The sequence below is a fragment of the Talpa occidentalis genome, unplaced genomic scaffold, assembly GCF_014898055.3.
Source record: "Talpa occidentalis isolate TD23 unplaced genomic scaffold, MPIMG_talOcc4v2.1 talOcc4.15, whole genome shotgun sequence".
NCBI lineage: Eukaryota > Metazoa > Chordata > Mammalia > Eulipotyphla > Talpidae > Talpa > Talpa occidentalis.
This window is the reverse complement of record NW_023601543.1, coordinates 13,727,187-13,743,139: the sequence shown is the minus strand read 5'-3', so window position 1 is coordinate 13,743,139 and position 15,953 is coordinate 13,727,187. Positions and strand designations below refer to the sequence as shown.

At 39.5% G+C, this 15,953-nt stretch overlaps 1 pseudogene; it reads right to left on the bottom strand.

The window, feature by feature from the left end:
* Positions 1-14,771: 14,771 nt before the first annotated feature.
* On the bottom strand, positions 14,772-15,694 carry LOC119246454 (olfactory receptor 1052-like; annotated as a pseudogene).
* Between the last annotated feature and the right edge of the window lie 259 nt (positions 15,695-15,953).

Genomic DNA, 15,953 nt, shown 5'->3' with positions numbered 1-15,953 from the left:
GACTGAGATAGCAGTATGGACTCAAGGGATATTTATTTTAAATTTTCTATTATAACCCAACATTATTTTGTGGCTATTCTCTATTTTCCTTCTGATATTCCAATTATGCTTATGTTACACCATTTGAACTTGTCTCACTGTTCATCCAATTTATAATAGCACCAAAAAGAGTAAAATAATTCAAATTCAACTTGGCCTAGAAAACAAACAACTTGTATACTGAAAACTACAAAACATTGCTAAAACAAAGACACAAATAAATAGAATGACATCCTATGTTCATGTATCAGAAGGTCTATTATTGTTAAAATTTCCATACCACCCGAAGCACTCTACACATTAAAAACAATCCTTATGAAATCCAAATGACAGTTTTTCAGAAATAGAAAAATCAATCCCCAAATCCAAATGAACCACAAAGGACTCTGATTATGAAAAAAAAAAAAACACTCTAAAGAGAACATAGCCAGAGACCACACCCTTCCAGATTTCAAAACATATGACAAAATCACAGTAATCAAAACAGCATAATATCAGCATAAAGACAGACATAGATCAAGGGAACAGAATAGAGAGCCTGAAAAAAATAAATGCATTCATATACAGTCAATTAATATTCAACAAAGTTTCCAAGAATACACTGTGTGTGGGGGGGGGAGTGGGGAGAACACTCTTCAAGAAACAGTGTTTATAAAGATGTCTTTGATGTGCAAATCACGTAGTGTTTCGCCTATATTTCCTTCTATATATTTTATAGTTTCAGGTCTTATGTCTAGTTCTTTAATCCATTTTGAGTTGATATTTGTGTATGGTGTGAGGTAGTGGTCAAGCTTCATTCTTTTGCATGTAGCGACCCAGTTTTCCCAGCACCATTTATTGAACAAACTTTCTTTGCTCCAATGCATAGTCTTTGCTCCTTTGTCAAAGATTAGTTGACCATAAATCTGTGGGTTTATTTCTGGATTTTCTATTCGATTCCATTGGTCTGTGTGTCTGTTCTTGTTCCAATACCATGCAGTTTTGATGTTTATGGCTTTGTAGTAGAGTTTGAAGTCTGGGAGTGTGATGCCTCCATTCCCTTCTTTTTTTTTTCAGGAGAACTTTGGCTAAACAGGGTTTTTTGTGATTCCATATGAATTTCATCAATAATTGTTCTATTTCTTTGAAGAATGACATTGAAATTTTGATTGGAATAGCATTGAATCTGTAGATTGCTTTTGGTAGGATGGCCATTTTAATAATGTTTATTCTTCCAATCCATGAGCAGGGGATGTCTTTCCATTTCTTTGTGTCTTCTTCTATTTCTTTTAACAGTGTTTTATAGTTTTCTTTGTATAGGTCCTTTACCTCTTTTGTTAGATTTATTCCCAAATATTTGATTTTTTTTGTTTCAATAATAAAAGGGATGGTTTTTTTGATTTCTTCTTCTTCAGATTTATTGTTTGTGTATAGGAAGGCTACTGACTTTTGTGTGTTGATTTTGTATCCTGCCACTTTACTGAACTGATTGATTAGTTGAATTAGTTTTTCTGTGGAGTTTTTGGGGTTCTCTATGTATATTATCATATCATCTGCAGTGATAGTGAAGGCAAAGATAAACAGCTGGGACTACATCAAATTTAAGAGCTTCTGTACAGCAAAAGAGACAATAACAAAAACAAAGAGAAACCCCACCAACTGGGAGAACATTTTTGCACACAACACTAATGATAAAGGACTGATCACAAAAATCTGCAAAGAGCTGATGAGACTCAACAACAACAAAGAAAATAATCCCGTCAAAAAATGGGCAGAAGAGCTAAAAAGGAACTTCTCTGAAGAGGAAATGCAAATGGCCAACAGGCATATGAAAAAATGTTCAACATCACTTGTAATCAGGGAAATGCAAATCAAAACTACCATGAGATACCATCTCACACCAGTGAGAAAGGCACATATTAAAAAAACTAGCAACAACAGATGTTGGCGAGGGTGTGGAGAAAAAGGAACTCTTCTGCACTGTTGGTGGGAGTGCAAACTGGTCCAACCACTATGGAGAGCTGTGTGGAGATTTCTGGACCTACTAAACATAGAGCTTCCATATGATCCAGGAATTCCACTCCTAGGTATTTACCCAAAGGACACAGAAACATCCATTCCAAAGAGCACCTGCACCCCTATGTTTATAGCATCACTATTTACAATAGCTAAGCTTTGGAAACAGCCCAAATGCCCAAAAATAGATGACTGGATTAAGAAGATGTGGTACATATATACCATGGAATATTACTCAGCATTCAAAAAAGATAAACACATGCAATTTGCAGCAACATGGATGGCGCTGGAAGGGATCATGCTCAGTGAAATAAGCCAAAAAGAAAAAGAAAAATACCAGATGGTCTCACTCATAGCAGGAATCTAGAAAACTTAAATAAGGGACCAGAAAAATGAATAACTATAAGAAAGGGAAAATCAAAATCAACAAAAAACTATGAACCAGAGACACTTTTTGGGGGGTGAGGGGCGGGAGGGGAGGGATTGGGGTCAGAATGGGGGTTTGCAATTGTATGGGGAATATAAAAATAAAATTTATTATTTAAAAAATAAATAAATAAATAAATAAATAAATAGAGACAGCCAAAAAAAAAAAAAAAAAAAAGAAACAGTGTTTAAAAAAATAAATACCTTCTTAAAAATAATGAAATCAATCCCTTATCTGACATCATATACAAAAGGCAAATCAAAAAGTGTTAAAGTCTTAGACATAAGATCTGAAACTATAAAACTCCTGGAAGATTGCACAGAGGAGGAACTTCATGGCATTGGCCATGAGAAAGATTTTTTGGATATAATGCCAAAAGCACAGGCAACGAAAGTGAAAAAAGAAAAGTGTCACTACATCAAATTCAAATGTTTTTCATAGCAAAGAAAACAATCAACAGTGAAAAGACAACCTACAGAATGTCAGATAACGTTTGCTAAGTGTCCGTTAAATCCATCCGGTCCAACACTTCATTTAAGGCCTTTATTTTATTTCGTTGTTAATTTTCTGTCTGGATGATCTATTCCTTTGTGTCAGGGGTGTGCTGAGGTCTCCAACAATAATTGTACTTTTGAAAATATGTTGTTTTAGGTCTGTTAACAGTTGCTTTATATAACTAGATGTCCCTGTGTTAGGTGCATAAATATCAATGGCAATTATATCTTCTTGATGAATTATTCCTTTGATCATGATGTAGTGTGTATCTTTGTCCTTGATTACCTTTTTTTGACTGAAAGTTTAGTTTATAGGAGATGAGCATAGTAATTCCTGCTTTCCTCTCTGCATTATTGGCTCATAGTACCTTGCTCCAATCTTTCATTTTAAGTTTGTTTTTGTCTTTTGGTTTTAAATGAGTTTCTTGCAAGCAAAGTATAGATGGGTGAAACTTTTTAACCCAATTTGTCATTAGGGTGATTATTGCTATCTGTTGCTTATTATTAGTCAGAACTAGATAGAATGGTGATTTTCTTTAAAAATCTTATATAGATATAATTCACATATTTATATACAACTCAGCTATTTAAATTGTACAATGACTTTTGATATATTAACAGTCATGCAAGCACTATTACAATAAATTTTAGTATATTTTGGTCATCCCCTTCCAAAAAAATCCTCATGTCTACTAGCAGTTACTCCTGATTTCCTCATCTCCAGCTCCTGGAAACTACTAATATAATTTCTGTCTCTATAGGTTTACCCATTCTGGAATCCTAGAATCTATGATATTTTGTGATGGCTTCTGCTACCACAGTGATTTTAACATTCATCCATGTTGTAGCAAATGTCAGTACTTACTTTTTTATTGCTAAATAATATTCCATTGTATAAATATAGTACATTTTTATCTAATCGTCAGTTGCTGGACATCTGGGTCATATCTATCTTTTGGCTATTATGCCCATGAATGGTGCTGCTCTGAATACTCATGTATAAGTTTATGTGCAGACATATGTTTTGAATTATATATATATACATACTTAGGCATAGAATTGTTAATTCATATGGTAACTCTGTTGAAATCTTTGACTGTCATATTGTTTTCCAAAGTGAATGAACTGTTTAACATTTCCACAAGCAATGCATGAGAATTCTTATTTCTACACATCCTTGACAATATTTGTTATTTTTTGTGCTTGATTATAACCATCTTTATGGGGGTAGTGATATATCATGCATCTTTATATATTCTGGATATTTATATGAGACCCTTAATAGATAAATGATTGGCAATTTTTTTTCTCCCATGTTATAGGTTATCTTTTCATTTTCTGTTAAAGTAATAAGTTACATATATAGCTTTTTGAATGAATTTTAACGAATAACTTGATAATCTCAATTATTAAATGTTAAGAGGCAAGTGCATACAGGGTTAGGCGTGCAGGTTCTCAATATATATATATATATGAATTCCTATTTGGTTTATGATCCTAACAGAGTATTTCCTGGTCAAAATTTTGTTTAGATAGACATCCTTCTGGATATTCATCTAACCATAGTCTTTTAAGGGAAATCTTTTTGACTCCAAGGCAGTTGTTGTGATTTGATCATGTTGCCATTGATTGCTGAGGAAAGTGTGACAGAATTTTTTTTTAATAGAGGCATGTTTATTTATTTATTTGTTTGTTTGTTTGTTTTTGTTTATACAAGCACTGGGTATAGTCAGAAGCGTGGGAGGGTGAGAGAATTCACCAGAGCCAGAGTGGGGAGCAGAGCAGGCAGAAGGACCAAAGTACACTGCTGAGGGGAGCAGCGGGCGGCAGGAGAGGTCTGCGCGCCATGTGGGACCCTCCTCCGGTGGCCGGGGAGCAGCCGGGGATTGAACCGGCACCGCAGGGACCGCGGGCAGCTTCGCAACCCAGCGCTCAACCGCTGCGCCACCGGGGAGGCCCTGTGACAGAATTTTTACATTAGTGGATTTATCAAGATATCATTCACATGTAATACTATCTATTTAAGATGTACAATTTATTGATTTTAGTATATTAAGAATTGTGCAATTATTGTCATGATCTAATTTTAATTTTAGTGCATTCTCACCACCCCCAAAAGAAACCCTACACCTGTCACTCTGATTTTTATCTTCCTCCCAGCCACTGACAACCATTGATTACTTTCTGTCTATATAGATTTTCTTATTGTAAACATCTCATATAAGTAGTATTGTATAGTATTTGGTCTTTTGTTTGTGGTTTCTTTCATTTAGTGTGATGCTTTGTGTTCATCCATGTTATAGCATGTATCAATACTTTCATCCTTTTTATAGTTGAATAACATGCCATTGTATGGATATGCCACTTTTTTGTTTATCCATTCATCTGTTGGACAGGCTCCTCATTTTGGCTGGTATAGACAATGTTTTTTTAAACTTTATGTACATAACGTTTAGATGTTGAGCCTTGCTAATTTCAAAATCTACTCACTTCATTTCTCTGTGAGAAACGAAAGACAGAAATGAGGGAGAAATGACGTTAGAGAGATAGGATAAGATGACCCAACTAGGAAGGAACCCGATGGGACTATCCTTTCTGTGCCAAAGCAGAAATAACAAAGTCCCAATCTGGTCCTTGATGATTCACCATTTATTCTGGGCGGAAGTTATGCTCTCCCATCTACCACCACCTTGCCACTATCTCAGGCAATTAAGTACGAGGGAGTATCAACATCTCATGCAAGTTCTCCCCATTTGGGGTCTCCTGCTCTCATGGGCAACATGGTTTGGAAGATGCCTTGATTGTATTTCTGGAGTTTGAGACCACTGGCTTAATGGATATTGTTAGATATATACAAGTCTTACATTTGTCTTGTGAGTAAGGAAGTGAAAATCATACCATCCAGTTAGGAAAAATTTTAATTCCTCTAGATTTTTTCATAAAAATAAGCGACAAAGCCTCCCAGTGTTTTCTGCAGTTAGTGGCCATTATTGTTACTGCTTCCCTATTTTTATCCACCATGTAAATGAAGACCCAGTGTGGTGTCTCCTTTGGATGTAAATTTTACTAGTAATAGTAACATTTCCCTGAATACCACTTGTGTACATTGTCTTAGGAGTTGTCCAGAGAGAAAGAAAGTGTGATAACCTCTAAGTTATATGTGAGGAAACTGGGGCTCTATTGCCTTTGATTTGATAAAAGATTCAATTTAAAGCTACATGAATATTGTTAGACAAACAAATGAACTCCAAGTTCTCAAGAGGATACCTACTAGAGAGGGTGGAAGGGAAAGTGAATAGCAGAGTTTTCAATACTGGCAATTAGCAAGAAGGAAGGAAACAGCCATGAATCCAGATGGTTTAGACTAATGATTCCCAACATGTTCCATGTTATGACACACTAATTTTGTATAATTTTACTAATTCCCCAAAGCAATATGTGGGTTCTTAAAAGTAATTAAAGTAGAATTAAATATTATGTTAATTAAACATGACTTTACATGAATTTTAAATTATGTGAATTGGTTTTACCCCTTGGGATAACTGCAAATTGCTTATCCTGATTTTGTGACAACTCAGAATATTAGGAACTGAAACTGGGGGACTGAACCAGAATATCTGTCAGCACCCTGAGTTTGTGCCTTAGGAAGGCTTTCCCAGCTGTCTTTTGGGAACAATGGGAGGAAATTCTAGTGTGATGGCAAAGTTCTCTCTCCTAGGAATGACTGGCTTTCCTCCGATTTAACTTTGTTTCATCCCTGCTCTTTGGGGAAGAATTGGCTGATCATGCTCCTTGGGGTCTGTCTTCATTTATCTCTCCATCTTGCTTAGATTTCTCCTATGGCCAGGGTCCTGTACAGCCTGATTTCCAAATACCACAGAGGCCATCAGCTCCAATTTTTCTGTGCCAGCTTTTATGTTCTGCCCTCTATTATGCCACTTTCTCTATTGACCACTTCTGTGACATGCTTCTTTTGGTCAAGCTGATGTTTTCTGCCATCTCTTCTGATGTGGAGGTTTTAAATGGACTCTGTGCTACATTTGTAAACATCCACTATCCTTGCCATCCTCAGAAGGTTCTAGGCTCCATGGCAAGCATGAGTCCTTGCCCTGACCTCCCACCTGACTGCTCTCTGTCTCAGTTATAGAATCAGGTGTTCTTCTGCCTCTACCCTCTCCATCATTGAGATGCACAGGATTTGCACAGGCTGGTTTTTTTTTTTAATAATAAATTTTATTTTTATATTCCCCATACAGTTGCAACCCCCCCTTTCTGATCCCAATCCCTCCCCTCCCGCCCCCCCACCTCCAAAAGTGTCTCTGTTTCATAGTTTTTGTTGATTCTGATTTTCACTATCTTATAGTTATTCATTTTCCTGGTCCCTTATTTAAGTTTTCTAGATTCCTGCTATGAGTGAGACCATCCAGTATTTTTCTTTTTCTTTTTGGCTTATTTCGCTGAGCATGATCCCTTCCAGCGCCATCCATGTTGCTGCAAATTGCATGTGTTTATCTTTTTTGAATGCTGAGTAATATTCCATGGTGTATATGGACCACATCTTCTTGATCCAGTCATCTATTTTTGGGTATTTGGCACAGGCTCGTTTTAATGCACTATACTGAGATAATATGCACATTCAACCTCATGCTCTGAGGTAAAATCTTCCAGAATATCAGCCATTTCTCTTTTCTTTGTGTTCTTATGAACAGTTCATTTATAGACTTTGTATTCACATGAGATTTGATCATAGAATATAATTCTTTCTGGTACCTTCATTTAGCTGAGGTGGTTATTTTTGCATTTAATAAAATGCAGCCACATTCCAAATTGTGTATTATATCTCTCACTTTGGGCATATTGATAGAAGTTGTTGTTAGCTATATGTTCTTCCTATCAGTCTTTTCAAAAATCTTTGTTAACAATTAGTCATAAGGGTTTGTGCATACACTGGGATGTTATGCTACCGTTAAACTCAAGAGGAAGTATACTTATTGAAATGTATATTTTTCTAATATATTTTAAAAAGCAGGGTACAAACATTATTGTTCTACTACAAATGCATTTTTATATACATAGACACACACATATGCATGTATTAAAAAGCAGATGATTAAAAGGACAAACACAATAGTGTTAACAGTGGTTGTTTCTATGTGCTAAGATTGATTTAAATATTCCTTTTACTTCTCCATATTTTCCAATTTCTCAATAATGAGCATGACATTTTTATAATCAGGACAAAAATAATTTTAGATAATTCAATTAGTTGTCAGGGTCAGCCAGCATGGGTGCAAAAGGTGGCAGTTCTGCTGAAGAGAAATTAACACCTTTATTGTTGTTTTGAACGAGGCTGCTTTATTTTGAGTAGGAACATATCTCCAAAATTAAAATGGAAGTCAATGGAAACTTACTGAGTTTGGAAGAGTAATTTTACATATCACTTATCACCAAAAAAACATAATGAAAAATCAATTTCTATTGACTTTTGCTTCAAGTGTTTAAACTTTTTACTCTGGGGTCCATATTTTATGCCCCCCAAGAGAAAGGGTTATGTCTCCTATTTCCTTTTGCTCGCCTTCTCTCGCTCTTCATTCTCTATGCTGCTATACTGTCTAAAACAAGTTTGTACATACCATGTTCACTCAGAAAATATTTGGTGATGAACTTACTTATTTTTGTTTTCCATTCATCCCAGACTAGCCATTTCTCAGAATCATACAAGCTGGACACTGCTTCTTTAGAAGTCTGGAATCTCTCCCTACCGGCCCTGCTCAGCGCTCTGGTTCCCAAAACTCCATCCTTACATTTTCATTTATGCAGTGTGACAGAGAACTAGGCTCGTTCCAAGCCCAAGGCCTTTGGGGCTTGCAGGTTTACTCGGGTCCGTCCCGCTGACCCCTGGGGGCCGGGCAAGCAGGTCGTTCATGACCCAGGACGCCACACTGGGACGTTCCCTTGAATGGGTGCCGCGGCCCAGATCCCTCCGAGCAGCCCGAGCGACCGGCAGAGGTGTCAGCTCTGCGTCCAAGGCGCGGCCGAGAGGTCTCCAGCTTGGACGACAGCTGGGAACCACAGAGCCGGCTGGACTCTGCTGCTCGGCCTTTGGGGCGTGTGGGGACGGGTCACTGGGCCCCCCAGCGCTCGTCTCCCCTCCTCTGACAGCTGCTCCTTTGCTCAGGCCAGTGATGCGGCCCGAGGACGCGCTGCGGTAACAACCCGTCGAGGCCGAGGGCCTGTCAGCAGGACCCTTGCGCAGAGAACCCAAGGCCCGATGCTGCTCTGAGAAGCACCTCCTCGCGCAGAAGCCCGGCCCCAAGGGCAGCCCACGGCAGCGCACCCCGCGTGTGCTTGGTGCTGGGGCCCGAGGGTGTGGCGGTGCCGGGAGCTCCCTGGAGAGCAAGGCTCAGCTTCTCCTGCCACTTTCAGCGCAGAGGGAGAGGTCAGTCATTGTTCTGTTGTGACATTCGGGGGGACAGGGCGGCTGCCGGAACTTGTAAAGGCCTCCCTCCGCCCTGAACCTGTCACCCCTCATCCCCTCACTGGGAGGGGCTTTGCCCCCTCTGGAAGGGCTGGCTGAAGCTTCACTGGTTTAAAAACTTGTCCTGATGCCAGCTCCCCTTGAATCTGCACCTCTGTGAGGGCTGGCGCTGGGCCAGCGCACTGAGACGAGGATATGAGAGACGGCCCTCATCCTCTTCCACTAACCCAACAACTTGGACCTGTTATTTATGAGACTGTGGCAATATTATGTTCTCTTTGTCCTTCTATTTTTTTTTTTACTTTTAACCCAAGACAGTAGAACCTGCTTTATATCATTTTTTTTAAGTACCATTGGTTGGTTTTCATCCTTGTTAGTGTTTTAAATGTATAAGATCTTTCCCCTCAGGTGTAGTCACCTTTATACCCACCACGAAAGCACCCATAGTCCTCCACTGTAGCCCACTGTACTGTTTCCCCACTGTGTTCTCCCCTCCACCCCCCATACCTCATCTTAGCATCCTTCTGCCTCAGTTCTATGATCAGCTTTCAAGGGTTGGTTTTAAAGTTTATCTTTGCAGAATGGACCTTTTCTCAATGTACATGGAATATTCACCAGAATGGACCACATGTAGGGTTGCAAGACAAATATCAACAAATTCATGAGACATTGTCTTCTAAAAAGCCTGTTGGAGGTGCATTGGACTCAGATGGGTGGTCCCCAAGGCTGAATTTGGTTGTCTGGAAACTATGTGAAATAAACCCTAACACTGAGTTGGATGAGTCCTGCGTCTGGGAAAGGAAAATCTCTAACTCAATGGGTGACAGCTGACTGGGCTCACCCATTTTGTACAGATCGAGTGAAGTTCCCCTTAAGCCTGAAAGGCCCCTGAAGGTGGTCTAGTTACATGCAGTGTAAACAAGGTAAATACTATTTGAAAGACTGGCCCACAGCAGATCCAGAGTAAACAAAACCTGATGTCTGTATTGGATAGCTGAAAAACGCAGAATCTCAGAAGCAAAAAATGATAATACATCATTGAGGAACTACTATGTCTGGGTGCTATGCAGACAATGTGTGCCATCATTTAAACACTGCAGCAATCTTAGGAAGTAGATAATCTATTGCTGTTTTACAGATAAAAAATTAAGACATAGAAAAATTAAGTTACTTGCCTAAAAAGTCAAAGAATTTGGCAGTTTGATTCAGAGCCTTTACTCTTCACCACTAGAGCATACTGCCTGATGAAGATAAAAGAAATCCCTTTCTCTAAGCAGGCCTGGCTTCATGCACATGTGATCAGTGCATTATACATGGACCTGAGTGTTAAAGGACCTCACACGTGGGATTTAATGTCAGTGTCTAGAGTTTTTAGAATGAAATTTGTACTTTGCTAGTGAAATCTGAAATGCAATGAAGCATTCAGGTAAGAATTAAAAACTTAGAGTCTCTGCAAGTTCATCTGCACACAATTTCACCTCCCTCTGCCTCTCACACTCCTTGACATAACTTCCTGACAGCTCACTCTGCAGCCCTTAGAATCAGGACCCCACCCAAGCCCCACATGATGACCACTGTGCTCTTCCACTCTAGTGACCTGGGAACGGGCCCAGGGAAGATCAGGATCAGGCACACGTTCTGATCAGGAGACCTGAACTCTGAAGGGGCCTCTGCCACTGATTACTGAGTGAGCTCTAGAAGGTTGCTCCCCCTTGGCAACACTGTTTGTTCATATGTGGATAAATTTGAGTTTCTAGAGACATGTCTCAGAGAGGGAGAGGTTGCTGGACAATGGAGTTATAGGTGCCTCATACTTTTTTTCCAACCACACCTGTTCCAGTCTTATGGGCTATATATTTTTCTTCTGTACTGGAATTTACTTAAAGAAATAAATGCAATGCCGAAGCAGTTGAAAGCCATCGCTGTCGATGATCTTTATGGGACATACTACCTCTGATTCTGATTGTGAGAGTCCTTAACCTTGAATCTAACAGAGTGGTCTTTATTCCAGGAAGAAATATGCCATGTCCTTGGGCCAGTTACCAGAGAATAACAGAAATCCAAGAATGACAAGGGGTCAGAGGGCAAATACCTGTGTGGTATAGAACTGAAAGAGAAGAACAATGAAGAGACTCAGTTTCGGAACTGTGGGTTGAATGGCAACAAGAAACATCTGCAAAACCAGGAGATTCACTTAGAAGCTCATGCCCCAAGAGGCAGGATTTTCTACCTCTCCTTCACTGCACAATAGTATATAGCATTGCCTGGTGGACAAAATGGAAGGAATAAGGGAAAAAGTTTGCTGTGAGTAAATTTCAACCCTGTTAATGTTTTTTTTTGAGCCTTTGCCAGGCACCAGGCCCTATGCTAGACCAAGGGCGGGAGGTAAAAACAATCAAATATGGCTCCACCCCTCAAAGGATTTCAGTGTAGATGAGCAAGACAGAAATTCAGAAAAACACAACGTATTTTATTACATGGTCACATATAATGCTATAGTAGAGGTGCAAAGTACTTCTATATGAGATATCAAGAAAAGCTACCTGGAAAAGAAGATGGGCTTTAAAAAATGAATACACTTTGGACAAACAGGACAAGGAGACTTCCACATGCCAAACTTAGGAGTTTGAAATTCATCTTTTATTTAAATAAAATAACTCCGTTTATAATTTTTAAAGAATATGATATGATCCTATTTAATACCATTAGTTTACAATTGGCAAATTTAGGCAGACAGACAGTAGATTAGTGGTTGTCAGGGACCTAGGGGAAAAGGTTACAAGAATAAGGTTTCTTTGGGAGCAATAAAAATATCCAAAATTGATTTTGGTGATGGCTGCGGAGTTGTGTGGACATATTAAAAACCATTGAATTGTATACTTTATTATTTTTAGAAATCTATTTTATGAGGGAAAGTTTTTTTTTTTACCCTGGAGGATAATGTTTATTTGCAGCACAGAATAGAGAACAATGATTTGTCCAGGTGAGCTGAATAGAAATCTCCAGAACTCTAGTTCTTCTTTATAGATATTTATTTTGTTTACTTTTTTGAGGTAGCATTGGTTTACAGCACTGTATATGATTCAGGGGAACAGGCTCTCACCTCAGAGGAGCATGTCTGTACTCCACCCATTGCAGGGCACCCACATTCCTTTATTGTATACCATTGGGCTCCCTTCCCCACTTGGTTTCCACCCCCTCCCCCTCTAGTGGCCTCAATCCTGCCGTCTAGACTTTGTTTTAGTGTAGTTCTGTCAGTTGCTTTGTTTTGTTTCTCTATATTCCACACATGAGTGAAATCACCCAGCATTTCATTCTCCCTGTGGCTTATCTCATCTCGTATAATCTGCTGTGTGGAATTTATCATATAGGCAAAGGGAGACATGGGCAAGTTTTAAGCAATGTTGAGGGTAGGAGAAAGCTGATGTGATCACCAAGGTTGTTTATGTGAAAAGTTGATTTAATAGGATGCAGGGTGGATAGAGTGAGAAGAAATATAATCCTATTTGGCTAATCCAAGCCAGAAAGGAGTGTGCCGTGATCTGGGAAAGTGGCAGTGGCCATGAAGAGAAAAAAATAAAACTATTTAAGAGGCATGTGTGAGGGATATTGACAGGATTTGGTGACTGATTGAAGGTGGGGGGTTGAGAGGGAGGGAAACGTCAAGGGCTGACATCTGGGTTTGGCGTTTAAGGAATGTGCTGGTGCCCTTCACTTATAGGCCAAGCGAGGAGATGGGGTAGGTGTGGGAAAGTTCCTTTTTTGAATGTTAAACTTGAAGTGCCTGAGGAACTTTCCAGTGAAGATTCTACCTAGCAGTTGGATATAAGAATCTGGAGTTCTAAACCAATTGATTTTCACATCACTACCAAGTAAACCACACTCCTCCACCATGAAGGCTTAAGAATCCCTGGCAGATAGCTTGTCAGTTACTAGAAAATAAGGAAGAAGTGAAACTATTCTTCAGTCCTAAAGATTATGTCTGATCTGGATATAAACACTACTTTCTGTTTTTCCTTGCAGCCTGAGCCCACTTGATTATTCTTCCTTAATTAGCTGTCTGATTTTGGTCATTTTCTCTTTACTGGAGCTTACTTTCTTCATCTATAAAAGTTAGATATTTAAGTTTTACATACTTCAGCTATAAGATCATATGTTTTAAGGTATAGGTAGCCTGTTGTTCAATATAGTTAGATAAGATGGCAATATTCGTGAATTTCATGCGTCTTCACAGTTCTGGGGACTAGCCTACGACCAAAAAATTAATTGAGTTTCTACTTATACCTATGTTGCCTGTTGGCACAGGTCCAATCTGAATTTGCATTCAAAAAAATCATAGGGACCTCCCTGGTGGCGCAGGCGGTTGAGCACCGCCCTGTGAAGCTGTCTGCAGCCTCCGCAGCGCAGGTTCAAAACCAGCCGGCCGGCGAGAATCCCACATGGCGCAGCAGACCTCTCCTGTCTCGCCTGCTGCTCCCCTCAGCAGTGCATTTCCTCAGTCTGCCTGTTCTGTTCCCTACTCTGTCTCTGGTGAATCCTCTCACCCTCCTGCGCCTCTGGCCTGTACCCTGGTTCTTATATAAACAAAATAAATCTTTAAAAATAATCATAGTGCAGTTCAGCCCTGGAGCTCTTAGTTAACACTGATCCATTGTCCCATACAAAGGGATCTTCATGTCCTACTCAAATTAGTGAACCCAATCTCTTGTTTGACTAAGGATCATTCTCTTTAAGATTTATTCTTAGAGGTCTCAATAGTTGCACATGTCAGTTCATATATAGGCTCATATTTTACATCCTCACAGTGGCAGTGATGGTACAATCCTTGGAAAACACACATCTAGAAGTTTTCTGAATCCTTATGAAAGATATAGAGTAAATGTAATTCAGCCCAAGGGACACCAAGTAAATCCTTGATATAAGTACATGAGTGGTGAAGCAAAGATATTGGCATGCCAGTTGCCATCCATGTTCTCTTCTATATCTTATAGTTAAATTACATTGTTTTCTAACCTTGTTATCTTGGAATTATTTAAACTAACTACGAGTGGTATACCAGTTCACAACTCAGATTGACATAGTCACACCCACATACATATTTCCTGTTCCTAAAATATTTCTTATCAAACAGTTGCTTCAGAAAATACACATTATTTTATCCATATAATTTCCTTCTACTGGGCTGCTGTTTATCTAAATAACTACTTCCAAGAACTTATAGCAATTCAATTGTTCTTAACAAGGCTTCATTCATTCGCAAGTGAGGAAAACACTGCAAATAGAATGGCTAGCAAATCTTCATGGAACATATTTCATTCTTGGGACACAAAAAGGAAGATTAGAATCTCTGCCTCAATATTTTCCATAGAGCAACTTTCACTTCCTGGTTTCTCAAACTGTAAATGAGAGGATTTAACATGGGGATAACCATCGTGTAAAACAGTGAAGCCATCTGATTTCCTGCCTGGGAGCCGTGTTGCGAGGGCTGTAAGTGAGTGTACATAGTCGTTCCATAATACAGACCAATAGCAATCAGATGGGAAGCACAGGTAGAGAAAGCTTTCTGTTTGCCAGAAGCCGAGGGAATTCCCAGAATAGTCATGAGGACATATATGTAGGAGACACGGATCACCACAATGGAGGTGACCAGGGTGAATCCCCCACGGCCAACAACCAAGACCTGAGTAACCCAGGGGTCTGAGCATGCCAGCGCCAACAGTGGGGGGATGTCACAGAAGAAGTGGGAATGGATACGCGGTTAGCAGAATGACAGTTGTGTCATAGAAGTTGTCACAGAAACCATGTTAATTCACCCGCCAAGCTAAGATCCTGCTACCAAGAGGAGACAATGGCCTTTAGACATTTTGATGCGGTAGAGCAGTGGGTGAAAGATGGCAGTATAGCGGTCACAGGCCATGGAAGCCAAAAGGTTGCATTCAGTAGAGGCAAAGATTATGAACAAAGCCATCTGAGCCATACCTCCAAGGAAAGAAACAGCCTGCAACTTAGACAACAAATCTGCTAAAGTTTTTGGGTTGTTTTGGAAGAAAAGCAGACATCAAGAAAGGACAGATTAGAGAGGAAAAGGTACATGGGCGTATGGAGGCGGGGACTTACTCCGATCAGGACCGCCAGGCTTAGATTCCCCAACACAGTGACAATATAAATAACAAGGAAGACTCCAAATAGCAGCACCCCAAGCTGAGGGTTATCTGTCATGCCAAGAATGATGAAGTCAGTCACTGTAGTTGAATTCTCCATTGACACAAGCTGGGTATTATTCTTGACTAGTTAAGAACTCTTTAGAGATGCTTTAAGTGAAGAAATAATAGAAAACTGGATGAGGCGGCACAAAGTCCTTCCGAAAGCACATAAATCCACACTCACCAGCCCTTCCCCTCATCTATATCTCACTTTAAATGTCCTTCCAAATACTATCACCATTTTCTAAGTATAACATTGAGACAGTGAAGATGGGAGTTAAAAGCAGAAGGGAAAGGGGAATTAAAGAAAATTCGGA